General features: G+C 30.9%; 1 pseudogene; it reads left to right on the top strand.

Annotated features, from left to right (window-relative positions):
• Positions 1–7,544: 7,544 nt before the first annotated feature.
• LOC120173913 overlaps positions 7,545–14,486 on the top strand; it is a 30,543-nt pseudogene continuing 23,601 nt past the window's right edge.

Here is a 14,486-nt window from a genome sequence, read left to right as displayed (position 1 = left end):
TGAAAAATGAGGATCATCACCAATTATTTTTAAAATTGGAGGTCACCAGTCATTTCTAAAATGGGAGGTTGAATAAAAATTAGGTATTATATAGTTGGCTCAATGTAAAAGTAGATGCCTAAATTATATCTAAAGTTAACTTTAGGTATCTAAAAATAATTTTGTTAAAACAAATGCCTACACCATAACGCCCATTAAAAAACCTTTAAGTAATGCGTGTCACGTTTATATTTTTTTATAATTTCTTTTTTTAATAATAAGAATATTATTATTTTAAAAAACCCAAGATTTTTCTGAAATTACAAAAAAAAACTTTAAAAACTGAAATCACTTGTTCTAATCCATTACCAACCGTCACCGGTCATCTTCGGTCACTATCATCATCGTCAAACGGTCACCCACCCATCATCTCCCATCCGGTGATCAATCGTCGCCATTACGACAGCTCAATCCCCTAATTCTCTAAAACACCAGATATTCAAATTTCTAATACTTTAAAACCCTAATTCTCAATTTATAAAATCCTTAATTTATACCGTATAAATTTATAATTATGTTTACCTTTACGCGCCTTGAAAGCATTTACTCTTAGATTGTATTTAATTTCTACCAAATTAATTTGGGGAAGGTGTCCACTGAGATTAAGTCTTCCAAGGAGAGCGGGCGGGAAGAGACTACGGGGGAATTTTTTTCCTTCCGAAAAACGTTTTTCTTTAAAATAATAAATTATTTTATTTTAAAAAAAATATAAGGTTTAATTATAAAATAAATGTCTAAGTTATATTATAACGTTTTTCATGTATATGTGCTTAAACTATATTTGGAATAATTTCGGTGTCTAAAGTTACAAACGTTACCACTTTAGATGCCTATGTCGTGAATAACATTAATTTTTTCCGTTTAGTAACACATGTCATAATCTGATAATTTTGAAATTTATTTTTAAAAAATATTAAAAATATTATTATATTTAAAAACTAATTTCTCTTAAGTTACAAAAAAGTCCCAAAATCCCTAAAATTCTCAAATCCTAACCCTAACCTATCGTCACCCCCATTTCCGACCACAACCACTACCACCAATATAGTCACTGTCATCCTCCTAGTCATACATTTCCGTTGTAACACCCCAAAATTTTGGCTAGTGATCAAAATGAATAAATTGAAAGTTTATTGACCAAAGTATAAATTTAGGAAAAGTTTTAGGGACTAAATTATAATCTTCAAAAGTTATGTATTTTAGTCTAGTAAATGAATAGTTTACCTCAAGAATGACATTTTCGTGTCACTCATATTTTTCGTACGAAGTTTGTATTAAAAGTTAAAAAGCGATAAAGTTTGAGAAAAATTCGGATAATCAGATCGAATCAAATATTCGAGATATTTTTGAAGGATGATAAGACAAGGTTAATAATTTCATTTCCATGCCTTAAACTAGTAGGATTTAATATAGGCCATTGGATTTGAGTTAATTTTCCATGTTAAATATGAGTTGTTGGATGAAAAATGAAAAAATAGTAAATTTGAGATTTTTCGAGGGCAAAGGTGGTAACTACTAACTTATTGGTTTATTTTTTACCTTTGGATGAATATGTGACAAGCTCTGATTATAAGGGGAAAATAGTTATTTAGCATTAAAATAAATTTTTAATTCATTTTAATTAAATAAATGACAAATGTCTTATAGTTTTTACATAGAATTTTCAAGATTTTTCTTCATCATCCTAGTCATTGTGGTGAGCTCTCCTAAGGTAAGAATTTTTTTTAAGCCAATTTATTAGGATTTTGAAGGAAAGCATGAAATACAAAATTTACCTACATGAAATTCTCTATCATTTGGTACCATTTGTGCATGCTTTCATTCTTGAAACCCTATGTTATTGATTTGGGAAGATGAAGGAGATGTTAGGTTTTGAAGTTCTAAGGCCTTATTATGATGTAGTTGATATTGTTAAATCATTTCCATGCTTCAAAGACGATGAAAAATAATTAGAAATGGTATTTATTCAATTTGGTAATTAGGGTTTCATGTAATTGGAAGTTTGAATTGTTTTTTATATGAGATTGATTGTAAATTCTTAGACATGATGTTTGGAGGTTGAAATAATGCTTGAATCAAGTTGAAAATCAAGTCTAAAGTGACCCTTCATATTCGACCTATTGAAGAAAAATAAGAAAAATTATGAATTTTTTTATTAAGGTTAGATATGATGAATGGATGATTATGCAAGATTTAGAATGTTGTTTAGACTAATTTGGAAGTATGTATGGGTTAAGGGACTAAATCGCAATGTGTAGGAATAATGTGCTTGTTGTGAAATTGATTAGAAATTGATGTATAATGCTTAATTGAATGGTTGGAAACTTGAATTTGAAGTGAAATGGCATGAGACCATTTTGAATATTTTAGAAATATTATGATGAATTCTAAAGAATTTATTTTGATGCTTAAACTGTGAAATTGGAATTAGTTACGTGAATTATTCATTAATTTGAATATTGAAGGATTTGAAGTTGTATTGAAGTTGTATTTTGAAGTGTTGTGATCGATATAGATCGCATGAAATGAAATTAGTGTCGAATAAGCATTGAAAGAATTTTTAGGAATTTCTTTCTTATTATGAGCCTATGTTAGTAAGATACTAACATGTACTTTGAAATGTACGTGTTTTGTTAATGATGAAAGTGTAGATCGTGACCAAAATCGAGATCAAAGTAAGCTTTAAGCGAAGGTAAAAGTTAAGGAGTAAGGCTTGAAATCGATAAGAAGGTTTGATAATAAAGTATACTATGTGAGTACATTCATACTTATATTATTATATGTATGATATGAGTAAGGCTTGCGATGAGTCAACCTCGAATGTTTTGGAAATGAAAAAGATTTGAATTGTATTATGATATATTTTCATAATGTTTTGCTAAATGATATTTGAATAATTTCGGGTATGAACTGGCCAATACTTGTGATATTTTGATATAACTATCGAAATTGATATCTTTGATACATGGATGATATATGATTTTGATAAAAATGTCCATTGTATGTGCATTAAGATTGTTTAGTATAGTTGGCATGTCATAGAGGTGGAGTATCAATAGCTGCATTATGCACGTAGTAATGTGATTTTGGTACTATTGTGCGCAGTTGCATTGAGTACATAGTAATGTAATTTTGGTATTGTTACTCTAGGGAATGCAAAAGATAGTAATGTGGTATTGATAATATGGTATTTTCAATAATTGATACATGATGTTGTGTTCTACAATACTTGTATGTCTTTCTGGCACTAAAAGTGCAATATATGGATACTATGTGATTCGTGTACCTTGCATTCTCATTTAATATACATTGAGCTATAAATTGAATGAATGTGAAAAGTGCAAGTTTGATCGATTCGATTGAAAGTAAATCTTTCATTGAATACTCTGATTTGGCATATTATGATTTATATAGGAATTATTGATTTTCATGTCATATTATGGGAAAATGACTTTAATAAGTCAGTTTTATTGTAATGCCCCAAATATTGAATTAAGGACTTTATTGAAAGGATTTAAAAATAGGAGGATTTATTTGATTAAATGATAAAAGATGAGAATATTTAGGATTAATGGTTTAGACCAAATTGTGATAATGGAATATTAAGAGGGCATTTTAGTCTTTTAAATGAAAGAGAAATTAAAGTTTATTTTAAATTGGTATTAAAGATAAGGGGAAAAGGGAATTAGGTTGCTAAAAAAGTTATCTTCCTTCTTCTTCCTCTTTCCCCGTAGCAGAGCTCCTCCATAGCTCAAAGGTGAGTTTTCAATTTACTAGTTTATTCCTTCGTTTTTGGTTGTTATTGAAGCCTTGATATTATGGAAGCTTAAGGAAGGTTTAGATGAGATTAAAACAATGAGATAAGAGAAATAAAGGAGATTTTAGAAAATGGGTTTTATAAGGATATGTTAGTATATGGGTAATTATTGATGATTATTAGTAGTTTTGACTTTTCAAAGAGGTAAATGAAAGATTAGAAGCATTGGATGAGTGTAAAAACAAGTTAGAAATTTTGGTGTGATTCTTAGAATCAAATGCTATTGAGGGATACTAGATGTTTTAAGTGTCTAAATGAAGGAAAGTTGGTATGATTAAGTAGAGAAGAGTTACATAGTATTGTTGTAAATGAGAGGAAAATTGGCCAAAATTGGGTATGTATCGGGTTGAAAACTGGAAAATCTGGGCATGGGTATCGGTACTGATAGAATAGTACCGATACTATAGGCTAAAATGAGATGAATTAATTAAGTAGTATCGATATTGATTCAATCAATATCGATACCGAAGTGGGAGTATCGATACTGAATGGAAGATATCAATACCATTTTGAAACAGAATGCAAAAATGGTATCGATGCAATAGGAGGGTATCGGTACCATAGTATAGTAGTATCGATACCATGGTAGGCGTATCGATACTGAAGAACCAGAAATTTTAAGTTATGTTGATATTGTTGTAGAAAGGTTAATAATAAGTACTTTTGATTAATGTTTAAGTTATAATTGTTAGAACATACACTAACAATTGATATTATACATGTATTTAATGAATATGAATTAGATCGAAATCAAGTGCTTGAGTCGATTAAGGCAAAAGGCAAGGGCTAAGTTCCAGAGTAATCATTTTCTCATTTTGGATATCTACGCAAGGCGAGCCAGGTGAGTGCATTTAATTATGTACGTATATGCTATAATTGTCATAATGGTAGGAATTATTAATGCATGTATGGTGATTACCAAATGGCACTAAGTGTGCTAAAATTGTTAAGAAATTCATACTAAGTGTATGAATTTCCGTATTGGGAACTATATGTGCTAAAATGTTAAGAAATTCATACTAAGTGTATGAATTTCCATATTGGGCACTATGTGTGCTAAAATGTTAAGAAATTCATACTAAGTGTATGAATTTCTGTATTGGGCACTATGTGTGCTAAAATGTTAAGAAATTCATACTAAGTGTATGAATTTCCGTATTGGGCAGTATGTGTGCTAAAATGTTAAGAAAATCATACTAAGTGTATGAATTTCCATATTGGGCACTTTGTGTGCAAACATGTTAAGAAATTCATACTAGATGTATGAATTTCCGTATGGGAAATATATGTGTATAAACATAAGAAATTCATAATAAGGAAATGAATTTTTATATTATTAATGGGTATGCAAACCACAGATTTTTGTAATGGTTGACAAATGATGATACTAGCACTAGCGACGCAAATTATAGAATACTTACTGAATTGAAAGATCCCTTGAAATGTAATGTGTAATAAAATAACTTGTGTTTAGAATTTTACTTGTGATTAAGTATGCCTCACTAAGTAATACTTAACGTGTGTTTATTTCATGCGTAGGTGGAATACCAGCTGAGTAAGGAGATCATCAGACATCAAGTCAGAGTATCCTCATCAGTAACAGTATGACATACCTGTCTGCTTTTGATATATTTTAGTTGGCATGTAATAGGTTTTGTAAAAACACTTTGAAAAGCTTTTGAATTAAACTATTGTAAAATGGTGAAATATGAAACATCTCTTTTTGTTGTATATATAAGTTTAATGCATGTTTTAATTATAAGTAAATTATAATGGTTTATAAAATGAAACAAAATTGTACGGATTTTCAAATGGGAAACCATTTTAAAAGTGATGTGACATCTGTATCTTGTATATATAAAGGTATACAGGAGATGGGTGTTACATTTATGTTATCATATGTTATTATATGATGTTTTCTTAACCATGATACATATGATGTTTTACATGATATTTTTCACATTATGTCTTATACTTTGCTACGTATACGTTTTGATATATTTATTTTAAAGTTATGAAATTGCCTTATTAAGTGTATACTTAGCATGTAATGATTTTCAAGCGTAGTTAAAGGATATCGAACGAAGTAAGAAGTCATAGTCTTTTGACATCATCTATCGAGGATCATGTCCCTAATATCAATTGAGATCTTTTTGATGTTTTTTATTTTATAGTGGGCATGTATATTTATGTGTTAGTAATGTTCTAATATGACTATGTTTTAGACTATTTTGTAATATTTTATATGTGATGGTTTATCATGAGTAGTACATATTATTAATATATATAAATAGTGGTTTAATGATTAGTATTCTAGTAAACTAGATTTTAATTGATATTAAAATATTACATTGATATCTAAAATGAGTACGATTTGAATGTTAAAATATTATATTTTGGTTTTAAGAGATTTAATTATTTATGATTTATTGATTTTTGAAATAAATGATTTTAAAGGAACAAATTTGTACTGATTTTTTAGTGTTGAATGTTTTGAAATTGTCATGTGACATCTCTGACTCGATTTCGATAACGGATACATGAAGGGGGTGTTACAGCCATAGTTGTTACCGATTGACCGTCAGAATCGCATAGGATCACGATTTTCATCATAGGGTTCACGAGGTATAAAATGTCGAATCATCAATATAAATATAACACACGTCACTTAACGATTTTTTATCAGCTGTTAAGGTGTATGTACCTACAAGTCTAATCTTAGAAACGTTAAAAACTTATTTTTAATGAAAAATTCTTTAGACACCTAAAATTAATTTTAAATATAATATAAACACTTATTTCTTCATTATTCCTACACATTTCACCGAATTAAAAGTAATTATTATTATTGGTACTCTTTTGTTATTGAAAACAAAATCAAAAGTAATTATTACCATTATTATTAATTTTTGATTCCTCTCAATTATTGGGATTCGAAATTAAGATTTTTAAATATAATAATCATATTTTTAGCCATTGAGATAAGATGTATGTCCAAAATATTATTTTTAAATATATAAAAATTAAAATATTTTTATAATAAAAATTAAAATAGACTTTTAAATATTATACAATTACTTATAATCACTTTTAGTATAATTTCACATATTTCCTAATTAAATTAAATATTTTTAAATATATTTTTTATCTTTAAAATTATTTATATAAATTATATTAATTGCTTAAAGAAAAAGTAAAATCCTTCTCTCCAAAGCCATCTTGTTAATCTAAAGTTTATACTTCATCTTGTTAATCTAAAGTTTATTCTTCATCTTGTAAATCTAAAGTTTATTCTTCATCTTGTTTATTTCTTGGGTGAATAATGCGTTTAATACATAAACTATTAATATTAATTTTAGTCCTTTTTAATAGTTAAACATTTAATTTTTTAAAATCGTATGAAAGTGTAGTTTTTTGTTTCATTTTAGTATCCATTGTTAAAAATATTAATTTTTATTTTATTTTAATATCTTATTTAAAATTTAATATTAAGTTTTCAAAAAATTTAAAATTTATGAAAACGGGTCAAAATTGATAGTTTAAGTAAAACACGTTGTTAAGTTTTTAATGGTAAAATAATAAAATTAAATAAAAATTAAAAATTAGGCATGATTTTTAGAAAAATTAAAAGTTTAGGTGTTAAAATAGACCAAAATGATAGTTTAGGTATTAAATGAGTAGTTTACCCTTGTTTCTTTGGGGCTTACTAGATCCTCTTTGATCTCCGGAAACACTTGTACCGCGATGGAGAGAGGGAAGAAGACGGGGATGACAAGACCGATCGTCGTTTTCATGGCTTTCGGCACCAAAGGTGACGTCTACCCTATAGCTGTTGTCGTAACCGATTTTCGCCCGGGCACGAATTTTACTTGGCGGGAAAAGTAATGTGAATAAATAAATGGTTTTTATTTAAAGAAATGTTTTGAGAGTCACCATCGATCTTTTTGGGTCATGTAGGTCGAATACCTAAAAATCATCTTTTAAAAGAGTTTTTTAAGAAAACATGAGTTAAAAGATAAATTGATCTGCGTTTAACCAAAAATTCGTTCTTTTTAATAATAAAAAAGGATTCGTGATCGGCTACGTTTGGGGAAGGATTAGCACCCCCACAACGCCCAAAATTAGTCACTGTCGATTATAAATTGTATCTAATAATAGAATTTAAGAGTTCAAATATAAATTTAATTTATGATTCTATTATTCCAGATTCAATCGAATAATTCTAAAAATATATTTAAAATAATTTTTTATGGTTTTATAAATAGAGTATTTATTTATTTATTTAAAAATATTAGAAAATGACATCTAGTTGCTTTAAGACAACCCCTTTCTTCAATATTAAAAAATAAATAAATAAAATATGATAATTTTTCCTAAGAAAATAATTTAAATAAAACAATATATATATATATTCAGGTTTTTATAAGCAAGATATTTATTTATTTTAAAATACCAGAATAGGACATCTAGTAATATTAATATTGCCATTGCTTTGATTTAAAAAATAAATAAATACTAATAATTTGTGAAATTTATCAAATAATATTTACAAATCTTTCATATGCATATATATATATATATATATATATTAGCATGACTAAAATAATAATTATAATTTAAGTAAAATACTAATTTAAACATATTGAAAAATAAAGTACAATAAAAAATGACCAAAATAAAATGAATTAAAAACTTATAGTATTAAAATATAAATTATATAAATTAATGAATATAACTCGAAATATTATAAAATATAATTATTAACAGTGTGATTTTACCATAATAAATTATTAGGGATTAAAATAAAAGTTATTAAAATTATAAGGGCTAATATGTTATTATACCTAAAATATATATAATTATAGCAGTGACTACATTATAAAGTAAATAAAATTAAAAAACTGAATTTAAATGATTATAAATTGATTTTAATGACTATAATGCAAAGTTATAAACCAGTAGGGACCACGAAAGGTATTTACGGATTCCCAAAATTACAAATACATCCCTCCCCAAAATGACACCGTTTGGAGAGGGTGTATAAACCCTTAAACCGACCCCTTTGGACCATCTTTCTTCATTTTTATTTTTTTCATTCTCTCTCTAATTGAGAGAGATGAAAACTCTCTGCCCTCTCTCTAAGTTTCCCTCGTCGGAGGGAAACCAGTTGTCGTTCGACGGCCTTATGCCGCTGTCGATACTGACGTCGGCCACCACCGACGGTGGCTGGAAAAATATCAAATACACCAAATGAAGTCCCGACCACCCCAAGGCTGAATATGGCCTTAGTTCCACCTAAAAAACTCCTGATCGGAGTAGATCTAATGAAATACCTTCGGGTATTTCGAATGTTTCAGATGCTCCTATCGGCGCGTAGGGTCTCTGGTCACCGTACGATTTCTTCGGTAAGCTCTCTCTCCTAATTTTTGGTTTAATTTCTGGTGGTTTTGGTTGTTGTGTTGCTCTTGGTTGTTGTTGTTTTTTTTCTTGCTCTCTCGTTTTCTGTCGTGGTTAGTGGTCCTCGTTCTTTTTCCTTTTTCTTTATTTTGCAGGGAATGGCCTTTTATAGGCTCGTCGGAGCTCCCTTCGGTTCGGGTAAAAATGGTGCCTTTTGGTGAGTCACCAAGCTATGTGCTGACTCACCATAGCATCGACGTGGGTGGCCATCTGGCCTTCTAGAGACTTCGGCGATTGTGGTGTCGTGGCAGCAAGGCGTCGGCAGCTGCTGGTTGGGTCACCTAGCAGTGGAGCGGATAGCTGAGACGGTGGCGACGCTAAGGCTAGAAACCTTAGTAGATATGATATAAACCCTAATTAAGTTTAGGGTTAGTCTTGGGCTTGATGTAATCGGGCCTTGGGTCTAGACGTCCGGATATGGGCCTTTGGGTTTGCAAACGGGCCTCCGGGTCTATTGTAATTTGTAATATATATTTTATTTAATAATATCATTAATAATAATAATAATAATAATATATTAATAATAATAATAATTTTAATAATAATAATAATAATTTTAAAATAAAAAATTAGTATTTACAGCTGCCCCTCTTTGCTCATTCTTGTGTTAACAAGAATAAAGCAAAGAACAAAAAAACAATAATTTTTTCATTTGACTTCTTTTGAGTATGATGGAAATGTTGAAAACATTATGCCCATAGGTATTATGAAAGGTCTTGAGGTCTTATCATCTTGCACTGTAGGTCTTACAGATGACCCGGAGGTTTTAAATATCAAAAAGCTCCCGAAGGCTTTTTGAAAACATCCTGCACTGTAGGTCTTATAGATGGTCCTGAGGTCTTATCATCTTGCACTGTAGGTCTTACAGATGACCCGAAGGTTTTGAAAACATCATGCACTGAAGGTTACAGATGACCCGAAGGTTTTTGAAAACATCATGCACTGTAGGTCTTACAGATGACTCGAAGGCTTTGAAAACATCAAAAAGCTCCCGAAGGCTTTTTGAAAACATCCTGTACTGTAGGTCTTATGAATGACCCGAAGGTTTTGAAAACATCATGCACTGTAGGTCTTACAGATGACCCGAAGGCTTTGAAAATATCAAAAAGCTCCCGAAGGCTTTTTGAAAACATCCTGCACTGTAGGTCTTATGGATGACCCGAAGGTTTTGAAAACATCATGCACTGTAGGTCTTATAGATGAACTGAAGGCTTTGAAAATATCAAAAAGCTCCCGAAGGCTTTTTTAAAACATCATGCACTATATGTCTTATGGATGACCCGAAGGCTTTTTGAAAACACCATGCACTATAGGTCTTACAGATGACCCGAAGGCTTTGAAAATATCAAAATGCTCCCAAAGGCTTTTTGAAAACATCCTGCGCTGTAGGTATTACAGATGTGGGAAATAGTTTACTAAGTAAGAAACTTTGGAAATCGTTTTCTTACTATTCAACAATTTCATTTTCAGAAAAGATTAAATGAGAAACTTTGGAAATCGTTTTCTCATTATTTTTCAAAATAACATGTTGATTGGGTAACATACCCCAAAATAATACTTCTTTTGTGGATTACGACCATCTATTCTTCAGATGTTTGCCTCTCCTGATGTGATTTGAATTCTACCTTCCCTTTGTAAGGTATTGTTCATCATGAATCTTCTTTTTTCATACGAAGATCTGTAAAACTTAATATTTGAATGCAATCAAATGTATCAATGTAATGCATTGTCTATTGTGCAAATGATGTTCTTATGAATGCTTGAATGTTGATGCAATCTTCATTTGACTTCAAAGTGGTGAACTCGGTCTTCCTTCACTTGATCATTTATTTCCAGGGTTACCTTTGGATTTCAGTGTAGCAACTTATGCTATATTTCTGAAGAACCATTTGATCAACTTGTATCTTTCTTTCTTCTTTGTTTCATTAAAGTCTCAGAAGAAATGTTTCATTTATGGAACTCTTACCGTAGTCAGAACTATGACTTTTATGCCCCGTTTTGTCCTTGATAAAATCAACTTTCTTGATCTGAACTTGCGTAGAAATCCAATAAAGCTTTTATCTTTGAAAAGAGAATCCATCATCTTTGTATATATGCCCAACTCAGCAGAGATTAATTAGGAGAGCAATGAATAATGTATATTCTGATTTGTCTCTTGAAACATATCACAAGGAAGATTTATCCTAATTCCTTTCATGTCTCCATATCTAATTGGATCTCGAACAAAACCATTCAGACCAAATCATGTTGAGATATTTAACAACAATATGTTGTTCAATCTTAGTTGGCTTCACTAGTTTCTTGTTGTTAAAATTTCAGCTCCCCTTCCGTGAAAAGAAATCTTCATCATATCTCACTTCTAACCTTGGTGTTGAAGAAGACAAACTTCATCTCGGATCAATAAATGAAAACAACATATGATTGCAACATTGGTTCAACACCATAATCACTGGTTCATAAAACATTTGACAACATATTCATCCTTTCATGTGGCTCCTGCCCAGATGTTTGTAAAACATTTGACAATACATTCATCATTTCATGTGGCTTCTGCCCAGATGTTCGTAAAACATTTGACAATACATTAATATTTTATTGTGGCTTCTGCCTAGATTTCTCATCAATTAAGCTCTTTGCATAGTGTTCAAGGCTTTTGTATGATGTCACAAGACCACTTGAGAACAAAACTCAATGGGAATATAAATGAGACACTGGTGTGTTTTATGACCAAAAATTTGGTCAAATTCACAAAATATGCTAGTGTCGAATTGAATAAGAGATACCAACTGATCTTGATACTATCTCAAGCAAGGGCAAGTGTGATATCGACCATGTTTTCTTCCATAATGAGTGTTGTAGGAAGTAGAAACACATCAGCTATAGGAGCCATGTACAGAAGGAGATTCATGGAATTCTTGTTACCGTAGATAAAACACACATGATAAAACCAAATAGATGAAAACTCAGTTCATCCTGATTGGCAATGATAACCACAACAACAACGGGAATAAGGGTAATATATGTAAGCTGAGCCTCTTTATTCAATGTCATCAAGTAAATAAAAACTGATGTGAAAAACAACTTCGTAACTCCAACAGTATGGTTAAAAAGATTAGGTATTTAAAACCATATTTGCTGAGTAAGTATTTGTTCAACACGATGGCCCTAATACAACTGCATGATTAATGAAGCAATTATGTATAGTTAGCTCGACTGTCACTTCTTCACCATTTTCATTCTTCATTCATTTCTGTTTTATTGGAAATATTTGCTCAAATTAATTATCTTTCTATAAGATGATATGGGTTTTCAGCATGCCCCAGCATTTTCTAATACAGACGTTCAAAATACGCCAACATTCTTGATTCTTATTGAAATGGGCTTTCAGCATGCCCCACATGAATCATTTCTGTTTGAATTAGACATTCAAAATGCCCCAACATTCTATTTCTGGTTGAAATGGACTTTCAAGATGTCCCACATGGATCTGTCTGAATTAGACCTTCAAAATGCCCCACATTGATCATTTCTGTCTCAAATGGGCTTTCGAGATGCCCCAATATTTTCTTCTTACTAATATGAGCTTTCAAAAATGCCCAAATATTCATATTGACGTGGGCCTTCAAAATGCCCCAAATCGATCATTTATATCTAAAATGGGCTTTCAAGATGCCCCAACATTTTAAACTGTAAGTCTTACTCTCAATTTTGTTTGATTTGAATCTCATGATCCCCACAAGGTCCAATTTTGCTAATGCCCCACTGAGGGTACTCATGGCTCTATTCGTGCACAAATCTGTTAATCTTGAATGCTCTCATTCTGGTGTCACTAAACAACGAAGTTGTTTCGTAACTTGAGGGATTCTCTTCATATGGTCCCAAACTTAAGATGTAATCAATCATTCGGATAGAAATGTATGAGATATGTGCATCTTCTGAATGATGTGCCCATTTTTTTGGATCTGGAGGGGTCTAGTCAGACAGAGTAGTATAAATCGCTTGGTAATCCATTCCAGGTTGACACAATGGCTTATCATCTTTCGGTTTTAAGAGACATGTTCCCTAGGGGTATCAATGTTCTGTCTCTTTTCTCTGGGATCGGTGGTGCAGAGGTTACCCTTTACCATCTCAGCATACCTTTGAAGGCAGATGTGCAAGAATTGAATGGTTCTGTTAGAGAAATTGATGAGTAGATTTGGCGGATTCGACATTGTTATTGGTGGCATCCTGTATAACAACCTTACTGGAAGAAATAAACATTATCGAGATGAACTAGAAGATTTTTGTTGGTGCATTTTCTTGCAATGGCTGCTACAATAACTTTCTTTTATGTTTCTCCAAGATACGCACTGCCATATCTCACTCTTCCCGAACCATAGAAAGGTTTATTCTATGGGAAAACTGGTTATCTCTATTTTTGGAATCCTATAACCAATATTATCTCATATGAAAGGCCTACAAGTATAGAATCTGTTCCAGTGTCTTATTTTGTACCTATAAGTTCTCAATTTCAAATTCAGCAATCTTCTGAAGGACATAAGGACCTAATCTTGACAAGGAAAATGATCGGTATGGAAGAAGTAGCAATGATGTATCAAAACTTGAGCCAATATCACGGTATAACCAGAGTGCATGTGGTGGAATTGTTCATTCCCATAATACACCTTAATGAGACTTATAGCTCTGTGATGGGAGGATCTTTTAAGGGACATGGATTGATGGATGAGGGAAGTAATTTGTCTGGTAAAACTTATCGCCATCAGCATGAGATAAATGTCCCTTTTATATAGGTTAATCTTTCCTGAAGAGTTGCTAATAATGTCACAGGATATCTTTACAAGTTCAATTCTCCAGATTTTCTGGCTTCTTGGACCACTTGCTTTCAAGAAAGTGAAATGCTTCATCATTCTAGCCTCGCTCAATATTTCTTTTCAATAGAGGTAGAATAGGCAACAAATTGCTTCAAGGACCCTCCTCATTTGAGACTATCCTGTTTGAAAATGTTTTTCTCCTTTCTCTATCAAAGAATGAAAGAATTTTGTAAAGTGTTGCCTATCACAGATTCACAATGGAATCAAATCATAAGCATGAATTCAAAAAATATCAAAAAATTCAACTCTTTAATGTTTGAGAATTATAGTTCTTTGGCAAGTATCAAAATTTGGGTTGCCTT

Source organism: Hibiscus syriacus, unplaced genomic scaffold, assembly GCF_006381635.1.
Source record: "Hibiscus syriacus cultivar Baekdansim isolate YM2019G1 unplaced genomic scaffold, ASM638163v2 tig00111993_pilon, whole genome shotgun sequence".
In the NCBI taxonomy this organism is placed as follows: domain Eukaryota; kingdom Viridiplantae; phylum Streptophyta; class Magnoliopsida; order Malvales; family Malvaceae; genus Hibiscus; species Hibiscus syriacus.
This window is presented reverse-complemented; position numbering and strand designations above follow the sequence as displayed.